Source organism: Vulpes vulpes, chromosome 16 (assembly GCF_048418805.1).
Source record: "Vulpes vulpes isolate BD-2025 chromosome 16, VulVul3, whole genome shotgun sequence".
NCBI lineage: Eukaryota > Metazoa > Chordata > Mammalia > Carnivora > Canidae > Vulpes > Vulpes vulpes.
The window spans coordinates 899,243-914,803 of record NC_132795.1 but is presented as its reverse complement, the minus strand read 5'-3'; the positions used below and the strand labels follow the sequence as shown (position 1 = coordinate 914,803).

General features: G+C 53.6%; 1 pseudogene; it reads right to left on the bottom strand.

Moving 5' to 3' along the window:
- Window positions 1-439: 439 nt before the first annotated feature.
- Window positions 440-15,157, bottom strand: LOC140595992 (protein FAM124B-like; annotated as a pseudogene).
- Between the last annotated feature and the right edge of the window lie 404 nt (window positions 15,158-15,561).

The window sequence follows — 15,561 nt, the reverse complement described above, 5'->3', positions numbered from 1 at the left end:
TAAGTCGCCAGGGAAAAAAAATGAAGTCGACAGGACTGCGAACTTCACTTCCCCAACTGTAATCAACGCTTCAGCTTCCTTAGGTCAGACGGAAAAGCCTACACTACTCCTGAACCCAAAGCGTGGACAAAGTATTTGCAGTTTCAAAGGACAGGCTGAGAAATGGGATGTCCTCTGATTCCCCTGCAAACCACCTGCATGACCTGCAAACTCACAGAGGGTGAACTCCATTATCTGACAGATGAGGGGGGTTTATTAGATCAATGACTCTCGGCCCTGACACGACATCTGAGCCATCCTAGGCGTCCCCAGAGATGCTGATCTAACTGGCCTGGGGTGCAGGCCCATGGGAATTTTTGCAGTCCCTCCCCAGGGATTCTGGTGGGCGACCGAAGCTGAGAACCACTGCATTAAATCATCACGAGGCCCACCTCAGCTGTCAAGCCACACAGTCCCATGTGCGTCTATAAGGATCTGAGGCAAACAGGAATGAACACCTGAAGCAGAACCTCGTGCCATCAGAGTCCTGTGTTGCCACCTGGTGCGGCTGATGGGGACACATGGACGCAGTAGAAGAGGCACCAGCTGGCCGATCTCTTGAACCTTGAACTGCAGCACCGAAGACTCTTTGGGTCCGCTGACACTCTGGGGGGCAGCTGCTTGAGTGACAACTGCAGAGCAAAGCTCTCGGTGGCGCAGAGCACAAAGAAACGGAAGTTGCTCTTCCGCAAGTGGTTCCTCCTGCAGGATCAGCCCACAGGCTGAGGGCATCCTCGTTGTTACCAAACTGCAGTCGAGGGTGACTCTCGGGATCTCGGTGCCACAGTGCACCTGCCTCGCACCCCAGACGGGCGTCCGGCCGTCCAGACTGTAGAACTCCTGACCGGCAAGAATGTGGGGACAGGCGCTCCTGGGCACTCGTGGCGGGCAGCAGGGCCACGGCCACGGCCACGGCCACGGCCAGCGCCGCAGGGAGTCAGGGACCCAGAAGAGCCGCTCCCCCCCGAGGATCTGGCGCAGGAGGAGCAAAACAGAAACCCCGGGAACGGTGACACTGGGAGCGGCCCTTGTCGCACCTCCCGGACCGGCCCACTCTACACGGAAGGGCCGGAGCTCTGGGCCAAGGCCGTGCCGGGGCTGCTGCAGGGCGGGCTGCGGAAGGGGGCCTGTGGCCAGCAAGTGGGTGACAGTGGCAGCCAGGGGTCCCGATGCTGTCACTCTGACCCCTGAGCCACGGATGGCCAGGGGCTCCCGACGCCCTCACTCTGGACCCCTGAGCCACGGATGGCGTGCCCGTCTAGCTCTGCCTCTAACCAAGGAGCAGGCGGTTCCACTGCGAGCCCGGAGCCCCCGTGCACCCGCAGCCCCCCGAGCACGCTCCTACCCCGCCCTTGCCGGGGCCACACGGCGGACGAGGCTCAGGGAGGGGGCCGCCAGCCGCGGCCGAGGTCACCCCCCCACCGCCCCAGCGGAACTGCGTGTCGGCCGCCCCCCAGCTCTGTTTCATTTCAAAACCTGTAAGCCTGAGAGCCCCCCAAGTGGGTGGTAGGAGGGAGGAAGGAAGTGACCCCGCAGAAGGGAAGAGTCCAGCCGGCTCGCTGCTCGCTGGCCACCAGCACCTGCTGCGTTGAGACGACGCCCAGTCTACGGCCGGCCGGGCTCTGACCGCCTCCTGCATCTCTGCTTGCAGGAGCCTGCCAGCCACCTGAGTACAATGACTGCTTCAAAACAATTCTCGAAACTGGTCCCCGTGCCAGGATTTCCCCCTCCTTGTCTTTTTTTGTCACCGGACAACTGAAGCTACAGCACTGAGGAGAAGACACTCCATCTAAATGATGCGAGGTGTTCCCTGAAAACGATCTGCTGTGATGTGGAGTCTGAGTGCATGTAGTGAAATGTTGCAAAAAAAAAAAAAGATGTTGCATAAAAAATATCTGCCTTCATTCACGCTGATCCTTCAGGAAGAGTGAGAGCTTCTCAGTACCGAAGTACAGCATGATTGCTCAGATCTGTTGAGGATCTTAGGCACCCGTCATATTGAGGACATGTATTTATCCCAGGGACTTAGTGCGCTGTTGACTCTTAAAATGAATAATCTTCAATAAGAATATTCAGGTTCTAAACACAACACCCACCCTAATGTGTTCTGGAAATCCATTTGAAAATAATTTGCTATTCAGATAGCTATGCTCCTAAAAAGGTGTGGACATGCACATTTTTCTAAACAGAATTTTTAAGATAAGCTACTTATTAGTACTTATCAACGGAACTTGTTGTGACAATCTTATAATTTAAAAAGCACATTTGTGGGATCCCTGGGTGGCTCAGGGGTTTAGCGTCTGCCTTCAGCCCAGGGTGTGATCCTGGAGTCCTGGATCGAGTCCCACATCAGCTCTCTGCACAGAGCCTGCTTCTACCTCTACCTGTGTCTCTGCCTCTGTGTGTCTCTCATGAATAAATAAAATCTTTAAAAAATTAAAAAATAAAAAGCACTTTGTGATTTTATTTTATTTTTTTTGAGTTTACATTTTTTAATTTTTTTTAATAATAAATTTATTTTTTGTTGGTGTTCAATTTACCAGCATACAGAATAACACTTGCACTTTGTGATTTTAAATATGACTTAACTTATACTTCATGTAGGCCGATTCCTTTAATAGTTCTTTTTTAATCTTCTGTACTTTTTTTTTTAAAGATTTTATTTATTCACTCATGAGAGACAGAGAGAGAGAGAGAGAGGCAGAGACACAGGCAGAGGGAGAAGCAGGCTCCATGCAGGGAGCCCGATGTGGGACTCGATCCCGGGTCTCCAGGATCATGCCCTGGGCTGAAGACAGTGCCAAACTGCTGAGCCACCGGGGCTGCCCTCTTTAATAGTTTAATAACCAAATTTAAAGTCAAATATTGTATCTATGGAAAGGAATCAATTCTATTCAGGTTTCTTTTCTGAATCAAACCTACACTTCCAATCATTTGAGTTTCATAAATCCTATGGTTTTTGCACTGGAAAAATATAGAAATATAGTTGAAAGCAAATGAACTGTTCTTTAATTATCACAGTAATTCAATTCATTTTGCTTCAACTTTCCAGAAGTCATTAGTTTTTTTTTTTTAAAGCCATTATAGTTCTCAGTCTTTAAAACAACTCCATTCACATCCCACATTAGCATTGGCAGGTGATAACTCCCTCATCTCTCAATAGGACACTCTCCCCTTTTCTCTGTCCTTCCACCCAGAGCTGGCTGTACTTGGGCACTTTCAACTTCAGACATGGTTTTTGAAATATCCTTTGCAACTCTGGAAATAACTCTGAAGATTTAAGGAGAAAAAAAATATCCCCCTGAGACAAAGGTATTAACTCACAGCATTTTGCACAAGGCAAGTACTGAAGCCCTCATGCAGGAACGGGCTTGCTTCTTTTTGTTGTTTTAATCTTTTATCCAGTGCGGAAACATACTTTTTTCCTCTTGAGGTTGTCACTTCTGTCAGGACTGGGAAGATGTCATCAATCTGATGGCAGCCAAAGTGCCAAGAACCACAGAGGGCAGGGGCTGGGGAGCCACCAATCTCTCTGGCTGGTTGCCTTTGCAACTATTTTTCGGGGACAACCTGAAATGTTGACCCTGAGGGTAACCTCCTCCCTCATCCTCCCTCCCTGCCTGCCACCCCCCACAATGGCCAGGTTCTCAGCTGGGGCTCCGTCCCTACTGTGCTCTTTATTTTTGCAAGCTGCTTCCACTGAAGGCACAGATGAATATACGAGGAGAAATCATGAGCTTTGACTCCTAGAACCTGGACAGCTGACACCCCGCTAACTACCTTATTTTTCTTAAACTTGGCAAAGATCCCGGGTCTGTCAGTCACGGGCTCCTGGATGGGAGCCTAGGGGTCAGCTCCTCCAGGCAAAGTGGAGGGGCCGGTGACAGGTACTACCAGGATAGGCAAGAAATGAGCTAGTTACAAGGACTTGGAACCGTGGACAGCCACTGGGCTCTGTCCCTGGGGCAAATCACACACACAGAGCAGGATACGTTAAAACTCTGACATCCCGCTGCCACTGCAAGACAACTTGGACAAAGTTTCTTTCTCTAACTTATAAAATGTGTTTATGCGTCCCACATACAGAGAGCCAGACACTGTGCCGGGGCAGAGAAGAGATAATCACCACGACCCACTTTGGAGGAGCACCCAGAGAGAGGCCATCAGAGCCGCAGTAAGGTCACCGCGGGGTGCCATGGAAACCCCTAGCAGGAGCCCCAAATCTAGGGGAGAGGGCCAAGGAAGCCTCCAGGGGGAGGAGGAGACGCTACTGGAAGGAAGGGGCCAGGCAGGCGAGGAGACTGGGTTGGGGAGGGGGAGGAGTTCCCAGGGGAGGAAGCTGATGGGGACCAGCTAAACCTGGAGCAGAGGGTGGGGGTCCTGACCCATTGGCCAAACTGCGAGCAGTTCAAGAGGGCTGGAGGGTGGGGACAACGAAGGGGGAAGGTGGCAAGAGGCTGGAAAGGCAGCCAGGCCTCACAGGTCACCCCGAAGGCTTTGGGGGTTTTTGGATGGGAACAGAACCATGGACAAGTTGGCTTGGAAAAGGAGGTTGTGCTTTGGCGAAACCGTGGACAGGAGCAACAGATGGAAAGTCAACGGACGGTGGTCGGTGGGACGTGGCCGAGGGCCGCAGGGGGCTCCAGGGGCCTCCCAGGGGGCAACGGCGGGCTACCTGCCCAGGTAGGGAGCCCCAGGGGAGAGCAGCCGGGGTGGGGATGGGCGTGCAGGTGGGACGTGGCAGGGGGCGGGGTGCAGCCCGCGGACCTCAGGTGAGATGTGCGCAGGGCAGCGGCCCACGGTCTCCGGGTCACGGGGCAGGCAGGCAGGCGGTGACCCCTGCTCCCCTGGCGGCATCCGGGGAGGCAAGGAGTGAGCACGCTAGGCCCTGCATGTCCAAGCTTAGGGGCTCGGGGAGCGCGCCAGCCAGGCCTCCGCCAGAACCCCAGAACCGCTCCCTTCCCGCCTAAGCAAACGCCCAGGAAGCACCAAGCAGACCTCAGAGCCCTTCAAACCCCCGCCCCCGGCTCCCCCAGACGCCCTGAAGTGTGACTCCTTGTGTGATGCTCAGCTGCCGCGAGGCTGGCGGGCAGAGCTGGGCAGCAGGGGAGAAAGAGACAGGTACTGGGAGGGCCGCACCCTGCTCACCCAGTCCCCGTCCCTGTCCCTGTCCCCGTCCCCGCAGAGGGTGCCTCACATATCTGAGTGAAGAGGAATCAGGGCCTCTGAAGGGAGGGAATCCTGGGCAGGTTAGGGGATCGTCCCGCGGCTTAGCCCCAGAGCCCAGACTTCTGGTTCTTAAGCGATGCTTCCCCCCAAGAGGGGCCACGCACGCAGCATGTGTACCTGCCGCTCCTCGGGTAGGGGCTGCGGGTTCATGATGGAATATCACTCGGCTATAAAAAGGGGATGGAATCTTGTCATTTCCAGCAATATGGATGGACCTACAGCATATGATACTAAGTGAAATAAGTCAGAGAAAGACCGTATGATTTTACTTCTATCTGGAATCTAAAAAAAGGAAGGAAGGAAGGAAGGAAGGAAGGAAGGAAGGAAGGAAGGAAGGAAGGAAGGGAAAAGAAAGAGAAAAGAAAAGAAAAGAAAGAAAAGAAAAGAAAAGGAAAGGAAAGAAAGAAAAGAAAAGAAAGGAAAGGAAAGGAAAGAAAAGAAAAAAAGAAAAGAAAAGAAAAGAAAAGAAAAGAAAGAAAGAAAAGAAAAGGAAAGGAAAGGAAAGGAAAGGAAAGGAAAGAAAAGAAAAGAAAAGAAAAGAAAAGAAAAGAAAAAAGAAAAGAAGAAAAGAAAAGAAAAAGAATGAGCAAACAGAAACAAACTCACAGATACAAAGAACAATCTGTCGGTTGCCAGGGGCAGATGGGGAGGGAGGAAGAGGCATAAGCTTCGAGCTATAAAGCATTACGACGAGGGGGTGTGATGTACAGCCCAGCACAGGGCACACAGCCGGTACCGCTGTAGGACTCGGCACGGTGACACGTGGTGGCTGGATTCAGAGCGGTGATCACGCCTCAATATACAGAAATGCTGAGTCAGTGGGCTGTACACCTGAAGCTAATAGAATATTTTATGTCAACTACACATCAATAAAATAAAAATAAAATAGAGATTAGCCAATAACGGCCTGACACTGGCCCCGTTGCTTCTGTAAATGGTTTTATTGGACCGCCCGAGCTCATTCATTCCCGTGTCGTCTTTGGCCCTTTGTCGGCTACACCCGCAAAGCTGCAGCGACAGAGACCATGCGGCCCACAGAAAGGCTTCACCTGTTTTCTCTCTGGCCCTTCATGGTCACGTAAGGTCTAGGACGCAGACTAGCTGCCGGCCTCACGTCACAGGCTTGGTGACACGCTGAGGCCCGGGTCTGACAGGGCCTTCGTCCGCACACCGTGCTGCCCACTGCTTTTCCCTGCATCCGGGGGACTTACTGATCGAATTGAGTTCGGAGTGGGGAGCGGTCCCTGCGGATTCCCCGCGATCGTGCTGCAAGCGGTGAGCGTCTCGGCGTGTCCAGCCTCCCTGCGTCACCACCAGGCCCTTCAGCGGGACGTCAGAGGTGTCATCCTACTGCTCCTAAAGCCACGGTCCCCCGACATCTTTGTGGTGGTCCCTCCAGCCACCACCCCTCAGGCCTTGACCCTCACCTCCGCAGGCACAGGCCCCGACCCGCCGGGGCAAGCTCTTCCTGCAGCCTCAGTCCTCGGACTCCCCTTCATGGGTGGGCGGCCACGCCAGAATCCGACTCGTTTAACCTGCATTTGCCTCTGGCCCCTCCTCCTTAGACAAGTATTCCTTGCACAACTTATGAATCGTGAATATTTACATGAAAGGCGAAGCCCGAACTCTGCAAGGGCCTTTCCCAGGTCTCCTCCGCACACACATCTGCGCCAGCTACGCGGCGTTGCTGTGCCTCGCGCTGTCCTTCCCCAAGGGCCGTCCAAACTCCACGTGCTCCTCCTCAAACAAGTAAGAAGAAAGAGGCGTACACAGACGGGGAGCGTGTCCCCTGCCAGCCTGTCCTCCCCGGGGCCTTGCTCCTCACCGCCAGCTCCCCAGAGGAGCCGCAAACTGCTGCGCACGGGGCGGGCGCCGGGCCGGTGCCACCACTGCTTCCTGAAGGCTTGCATCACTGAGACCCTAGAGTGCTTCTTTATGTGACGTATCGACATTTGGAAAATGAAAAAAAATGATATTACAAGTTCATGATCCCCGAGTAAGAGACGCAGTGTAGCAGAAACACGTGCTCAGAGCGCCTGGCGGCTCGTCACGAGAGGCATGAAGTCCTGCCCCAGGCTGGGTGCGGGGCCTACTCAGAAGACAGTACACACACGTCTGTGCACGTGCACACGCACCCCTACGTATATATAGACACACCCAGAGGAACCTGGGTTCACATTCCTGTTGGCGGCTCCACGACATGACACAGGTTGTGAACTTCCCTGAACTCCTGAACGTCCAATACTGTCAAGTGTCATTGTCGGAGGTAGCGCTGTGGTGACAGTGGCCGTGCACACTCAACCACAACACCGAGTCACTGTTCTCAGGGGACAGACAGGGTCAGGCGTCTGTGAGCCTCTGGCCACGTTTCCATCAACCCACCAACACGTAACCCTGCTTGTGTGTGTTCTGTAAACAGCTTGCTTCACGCACACGCATCCGTGAGCCCTGGGCTCGCACCTGAGCAAAGCTTGCTTCACGAGCGTTCTCTCCGTAAGGCCCACGGAGCCTTCCCCCTAAGGAACACCAGCCAGCACGGCCACGCTCCGCGGGGGGGGGGGGGGGGCGTTCACAACCGCGAATCCCCCAACACAAGGGACAAAACGCCCGCAAACGGGCGCCAGCGCGGCTGCAGGACAGGGCTTGGCGAGCGGTGGGCGAGCGGCGCTGAGACGGCGGAGCCTCCCAGGGCAGCCTGGGCCGGGAGCAGGTGCACGGGCCACCGTCAAGGCCAGGCGGCTCACGCACGGGTCCCGGACAGGTGAGGGAGGCCCGAATTGGCGCGGCGTGAGGACCGAGTGCGCCCACGTCGCAGGGCGAGCAGTCACCTATTTCTAAAGACACCTCTATCGAGCATTCCGCTTCCTGCGCATCACAGCAGGCAGCCACAGGAGGACTCAAAACAGCCCCCAGACACCAGGAGCAATTGCTATCAGCCGCTGAGGTTGGGCAGTAAGGAATTCATCCAGAATGCTCTACTGCCACCTGCAACACTAGAAGTGAACCCAGATTTCTTTCCTTACGGGACACCCACCGGCGTCCTGGGACGTGTGTGCTCACCCTGCCTCTGCACCCCCCCACCCCCCGCCCTGCCCTCTGCATCTGGATAAGCCCAGGTGACAAGACTCTGTCTTCCCTCACAGCAGCTCCCCCTAGACTTTCTGGGCCGAAACTTGGGTTTCTGAGTTTCCCCACACCTCTAAGGCCAAGGAGAGCTCGCTCACGGTGTGATGATGCACCTGCTGCGGACAGACAGGAAATCAGCAAAGTCCACAAAGTTCTGTGGCTGCCCCTGGCCCAAAGCAGGATTCGTTCTTAAGTAACAGGTGAGAGGCCTCCGGAGCTTCAGTCTTTGGTCTTTATTCCTAAAACTGGGGCTGATTAGCCCCTACAGCACACCTTAACCCCAAACCCAGACACAAAGCAAAGGAGGCCGTGCTCCCCACCGGGTGGTTCTCCCTCCGACTCAGCTGTGGGGCCCCCTATCTGAGGAAGGGCTGGGCGTGAGGAGATGCAGGCTGCAGGCACTCTGCTCCGTCACTCCCGTCCCATCTCACGCCGAAACCCACAAGCCCAATGCCAATGGGACACGGAGAGGGGGTTATTCAGGAATATTCTAAGTCATGCTACCTCACACTCTAGTAAAAACGAGTGGGTGTAAAATTATCCGTTAGGACTTTAACCTCTTAGAGGAGTAGCAGTTTTCACCTAAATGCTTAACGGGAGCCTTTCCCCATGAACATCACAGACAGCAGCAGGCCAGGGCCTGGGGACCAACGTCAGGCCCGAATTGTTTGTCCTCACAACACTCACCGTGCTAGGGACGGGGCCACGGCCTGGGGACCTGCCCAAGTCCTGGAGGCCTCGGAACCCTCAGCCCCGTCCACTGGGCTCGTCTGAACGAGGGCGAACCCGGGAGCCGTGCTGTCCGCTAGGAACCCCACAGCTACACAGGCTGGCCCAGCTGGGAAGCTGTATTTCTAGTGATCTAAACGTCATTGTAAAAGTGTCCTCAACTCAGCTACTAGAAAACGTTTAAGTGTGCTTGGAACAATCTGGATAAAACAATCCACTTTTTTTAACTGCAAATTTCATAAAATCCAAATATTTATCAAGTATTTTTGATGACAAGCTAACATCCAAATTGAGACATGCTGGTCAATGCACCGTATGCACCAGATTTCAAAGATTTATTTAGTATGGGAAAAAAATGTCTCGTTCACAAACTTCTTAAAAAGATTTATTTATTTGACAGAGCACATGTGCGAGAGAGTGAGCACGTAGGCGAGTGGGGAGGGCAGAGGGGGAGAGAGCCTCAAGCAGACTCCCTGCTGAGCACGGAGTGGGCTCGATCCCGCGACCCTGAGGTCATGGCCTGAGCTGAAATCAAGAGCCGGTTGCTTCACCGACTGAGCACCCAGGGGCCCCACACAAATTTTTCTATTGCTTACATATGGATATAATTAATATTGTGGTTTACAAAATTGCACTGAAATTAATTTCACCTTTTAAAAAAATGTTAATGTGGCTACTAGAAAATTTTTGCACCCAAGTAAGAGTATCCTCAAACCCTGAGATGAGTTAGCTGAATCTGGGGGGGACTGCTCCCCCTCTCCCTGCTCTGCCTCCTGTTGCCCTCCCCTACCCACATCCGACAGAAGCAGTGCTGCTGACTAAACCCGACTTGGCTCCTGTCGGTGTCCAACAAGACTAACCCTACAGAGACATACTTGCTTCCCCCAAGTGAATCCGCATCCAGACATGAGTCAGATCTCCAGAGGCTGGCGAACTCCTATTCATCCTTCCAGACCCAGTGAAAATGAGTCGTGTTCGAGGACTCCCCAGTGCCTCACTCACCACAACGCAGCAGTTATCAGAGCGCAGGCGCCCCCTGAAAACCCTTGTCTCACAGGTGCCGACCGATGCACACCAGCCAGGTGCCCGGCGCTCTTCCTGGGGTAGGGATGGTGGGGATGGCAGTGAACACGACGTCCTTTCTCTGTGGGGCTGTCTGTGCATCTAGAGCCGAGTGACTCTGAAGAAGACCAATATCGATAGCAAGTGTTCTCTGAACACCTATCAAGGGACTAAAATCACAGAGCCAGCTGTCCTGATGTGTAGGGTCCCCCCTTCACTCCTGTCATCTGCACCCCACCAGCTGAACTAACACGGACAACAAGTCCATCCCAGCATGCTAAGGAGGATTCTCAGAACCAGAAAGAGCACCCAGGAGCCTGACTCACATCTGATCACCACCCACCAGCCCTGGGCCCCTTCCAGGTCACCGTCCTGCTTTTGACTGGTTTCTCCATCTGGCAAGTGGTGGCCCTAACCCATGTCAGGGGCTACTAACAGGGCCCTAACACAGCAGGTGAGAAGCGTTAGTGTGAGCTTATCCTTATCCCACTTCTGCAGTTCAAAGACAAAACCGAAGCTTCACTAGGCCTAGGGCTTGCACGGGGTCGCCTGGCTGACAAGTGACAGCGGTACAACTCAGTCGAGGTACGTCAGAATCTGAAATACCAGGCTGTATGTCATGGAAATGCAATTATTCTGCCTATAGTTTAATGCACCTGATGATGGGGTAGCAGGACTGGCGAGGACGTTCTCGAACATACATACGTAAACATACGAAAAGCTGTTTCATATTTTCCATGAGAAACATATAAATTAGAACCATGTTAAAATACCACTTTTCACTCAACAGACCTAAAATTTTAGAAACATGGTGCATGATATCATATTGGCAGCCCTGCTGTGAAAGACACCCCATCCACTCACTGCCAAAGTTTGCTCTCACGCCACCTCTCTGGGACGGCAATCGAGAGGATCTATCAAAACTACAAAAGCATATGCCCTTGGACTCAGTAGCTCCACTTCTAGAAATTTATCCTCAGACACGTGAAGCGACTTTCACCGCATGTTGTAACAGAAACGGACTAAAAGTAACCTTTAAAGGTCACCAACAGGGGATTGCTTCCTAAGAAGTCAATCTACCCACACAAGCCAACTCCATATACGACCCCGAAACACACACCAGCAAGCAGCTCTTCAGGGATCAGCGAGACTGCAGGTTTAAAGGCCGGTACAGCCCCCACTGTGTACTCAAAGCCCACCTCTCCCCAATATGCCGCCCATGCCCCAGAGAGAACGTGAAGCCTCACAGCTCGTACCTTCTGAACGAGGAGCTCAGATAGCCCATAACTCCCTAGTTTACCTTCTTCCCAAACAAGCTTCAAAGAGCCTTCATAGCATCACAAAAGATGACTTCAGCGCAACCAAAACTGAGGTTTGCCAGCCCTTGGTTCTTCCTACCTCCAAAACAGGTTAAAAAACACCTAGAATGTTCTCTGATTTAGGGGCAGGGAAAGGGGGATTGTTGCACGTAGAATATGTGTAAGCCTCTTAAAAATTATTTTTAAGATTTTATTTATTTCTATGAGAGAGAGAGAGAAGGAGCATGAGCAGTGCAGAGGGGCAGAGGGAGAGGGAGAAGCAGACCCCGCGCGGAGCAGGGAGCCCAATGCGGGCTCCATCCCAGGACCCGGGGACCATGACGTGAGCCCAACGCAGATGCTTTAACAACTGAGCCCCCCAGGTGCCCCCCATCCTAAAATTATTAATATGAAAATATTGCAAACATTCTCTGAGGTTTGTTTTTAAAGGCATTAATATTAATTTAGGGGCACCTGGGTGGCTCAGTTGGTGGAGTGTGTGACTCTTGATCTCAGGGTTGTGAGTTCAAGCCACATCCACGTTGGAGGTAGAGATGACTTAAAAATAAAATACAGGCATCCATTTAAAGCTGGCTATGGCCCTTTGCAGTCCAGCTCAAGGCAGCTGAGGAACCGTACCGTCTGCCTTTAGTAGAGCCTCTGAACCTCCCTCTCTGCTACGCAGCAACCTGACAGGTAGACGTTTAGAAAAAGGCTCAGCAACCTCAGCCTCCATCAGAAGAGGCCCCATTAAATTCTGACATTTCATATTATGCAGCCTTAAAACTGACATTCTTCTCAGCCACAGAACTAAGACAGGAAGTGGTCCACAAACACACATTAGTAGGGGACAATCTAGGATGCAGGGAGGCTTGTAGTCAGTGTATGATCGTGAACATACGTTTACACGTGTGCGTAAGTATTTCTCACGGATCGCTACTCAACACGGCAGCAAGACTTCCTATAGGAAAGTGGGAAGGGGTTTAGAGCTAACATTTAACGTCCAAAAATCTACTACCACGTGCATGACATGTCTTTTTCAATAAACACGGGACTCATAAAAACTTGTCTTAAATGACTGTCATGAATGATGCGCTTTACAAACCTTACTGCTAGATTTTAATATAAACCAGCGCCCGTTCACGACATCAGGGCCAACAGCACAGGAGCAGCTGAGGTTGTCTTCTACGGTGTTGAAACTGTGGTGGTCGCAGCTCAGTGCTCCCCCCATCCCAGCACCGACTTTGTACACCTCACATCTCAAACTTATTAAAACTTAGCATTGGGGCAGCCCAGGTGGCTCGGAGGTTAGCGCCGCCTGCAGCCTGGGGCTTGATCCTGGGGTCCTGGGATCGAGTCCCACGTCGGGCTCCCATCGAGGAGCCTGCTTCTCCCTCTGCCTGTGTCTCTGCTTCTCTCCCTGTGTCTCTCATGAATAAATAAAATCTTTAAAAAAACAAAAACAACTTAGCATTAAGCTATTTTTTTCTTTTTAAATAAAACACAGATTATAGCCATCTGACCTGATTTCCAGGGAAGCAGACCCGCAGCCAGCAGTGCCAACCTAACGGGGTCCCAGAGCAGGGCAGCGCCCCCACCAGCCGCTGACTCTCTGGGGACACAGCTAATGAATGAGACGCTGGGCTGGCCTGAACAGATCCACCAATCCCTCCCCACTGTTAACTCCTACCTCTTTTAACTTTAAAATAAAATTTTGTAGGTAGGAGTTTTACAGTAGACTTGCCATAAATTTTAAAATTTATCTCTAAGAGAAACAGGCTTTGGGGTAAGGAGGACCTCCGGCAGGATTAACTCCATGTGGGCTGTGACTCGCCCGTCCCAGTTGCCAGCGCGAGGCGGTTCCACACCACACCACACACACCCTTAACAAGGTAACACAAAAGGCACGGTCCCATCTCGCTCCCAGGAGAGCACACAGGACAAAACCCCAGTGGCTCTGAGATACTACACAAAAGACAAAATCCATGAGAAAAACAATTGACAACCTGGACTATATTTATATCAAAAACTTCCAAAATGCAGCGATGAAATAAAATACAACTTTAAAGCTTCTGTGTGGAAGACACTGGCAGGAGAAGGCAGAGCACAGACTAGGAGAAAATATCTGCAGAGCCATCTCGGATAAAGGACGGTTTTCCAAAACACACAAAAGAACTCTTCAAAGCCAACAATAAGAAAACAAGCAGGGACGCCCGGGGGCTCAGCAGCTGAGCATCTGCCTTCAGCCCAGGGCGCGACCCCGGGGTCCTGGGATCGAGTCCCGCATCACGCTCCCTGCAGGGAGCCCGCTTCTCCCTCTGCCTGTGTCTCTGCCTCTCTCTCTGTGTCTTATGAATAAATAAATAAGATCTTTAAAAAAAAAAAAAAAGAAAGAAAAGAAAAGAAAAAAGAAAACAAGCAACCCGGTCAGAAAATGGGGCAGAAGATCTGGAGCGTCCCCAAAGACAGCAAACAGAGCCCCGAGGAGTGCCCACCTCTGCCGCACCAGGGCAAGGCGGGCAGAAGGCCCCGGGGCCCCCAGCCCACCGAGCGCCCAGCAGAGGCCACCCCCCAGGGCGCTGAGCACAGGAGCAAGGAGGCGGCGGGACTCGTGCTCCCTGGGGCCCCACGCAGACGCTGGCGGTCTGTCCCCGAACCCCACCACCTGTTGCCCTGGGCAGCGGTCACTCCTGACCCGTTAACCGAGTTAGAACCTGACGTCCACGCAAATACCTGCACGGAGGTATTCACAGCAAGCAGCTTCATTCCTGATGGCCCGACCTGGAAAGGACCACGACAACTCTGCAGGGACTGGGCATGTGGTACAACCAGGCTGGGTGATGTCTGTTAGGGCTAAAAAGAAGAGCTGTCAGCCACGAAGAGGCAGAGGAGCCGCGAACACGTATCGCTAAGTAAGAGAAGCCAGTCCCAGAAGGCCATCCGGCAGGATCCTAAGTCTCTGACCTTCTGGAAAAGACAACACCGTGCACACAAGGTGGGATGAGTCAGGAGAACAAGGAGGTCTCTAGGGCAGGGGAACCATCCTGTAGGTTCTCTAACGGTGACTACATCTCCTATGACATCTGTCAAGATCCACGGGAAGAGCCACAAGGGTAGACGCCCGTGTGTATCAGGGGGACCCTGGGACAATGGCCCACCCGGGATTACAGCAAACGGGGGGCTGACTGCGGCCGGGGGCTGTGCATGTGGGGGGACAGCGGTGTCGGGGAGCTCTGTCTCATCTGCTCAATTTTGCAGGGTACCTAAAGCATGAAGTCTACTAGAATGACAGTCTGCACAGCCCCAGGACTTCCCAAACCTTTAACAACGGCAAAAAAGACATTTTATGACGTTATTAAAAAAAAAAAGAGTGAACTGGGTTTTGACCTAAATGTCACAGGGGGAGGGGGACGGCGGGAGGGGCGCTGGGCAGGAAGGGCTGCAGCGGGACCCGCCTGCACCAGAGCGTTGGGGCGCCCGGGAGTCCCGCAGACGGAGCCCGGGGGACGTGGAGTGGTTCCGCCGCAGGCCTGCAGGCTGGTCCACGGGCAGGCCCGGCCGCCCACACCCCCGCCCCCGGCGGCAGCGTCCCTGCGGCAGGAAGGCAGGAGGCCCGCCAGCACCGCGGCCGCAGGTGTGCGCAGGAGCGCGGGGCTGCGGAGACAGGTGTGCATGGCCGCAGGTGTGCCCGTGTGCGCAGAGACACTTGTGCACGGCAGCAAGTGTTCACGGGGCAGGTGTGCACGGGGCGGGGGGGGGGCGCGCCGAGAGCCCGGCACTGGGGCTGTGGCCTCAGCCCACAGAGGGCAGCGGGGTCCAGAGGCCGGGGCAGGCCAGTGCAGCTTTAGGAGGATGCAGGGGGTAGGGGGCCCAGGAAGGCAGCAGGGTGGCCAACCTGGAGCCCTATGTGCCTTGGACCGCGCACCGGCCTTGGAGGACCACTGTGGGCCCCTTGGAAGGGAGAGCCCCTTGGGAACCCCACGAGGCACAGCTGCGGCTCTGGGGCCAGAACCGGGTAGAGGATCTTCTGGCTCTTTTGACCGTGACAGACAAGGTGTGTGGGTGTGCGCACGTGGGG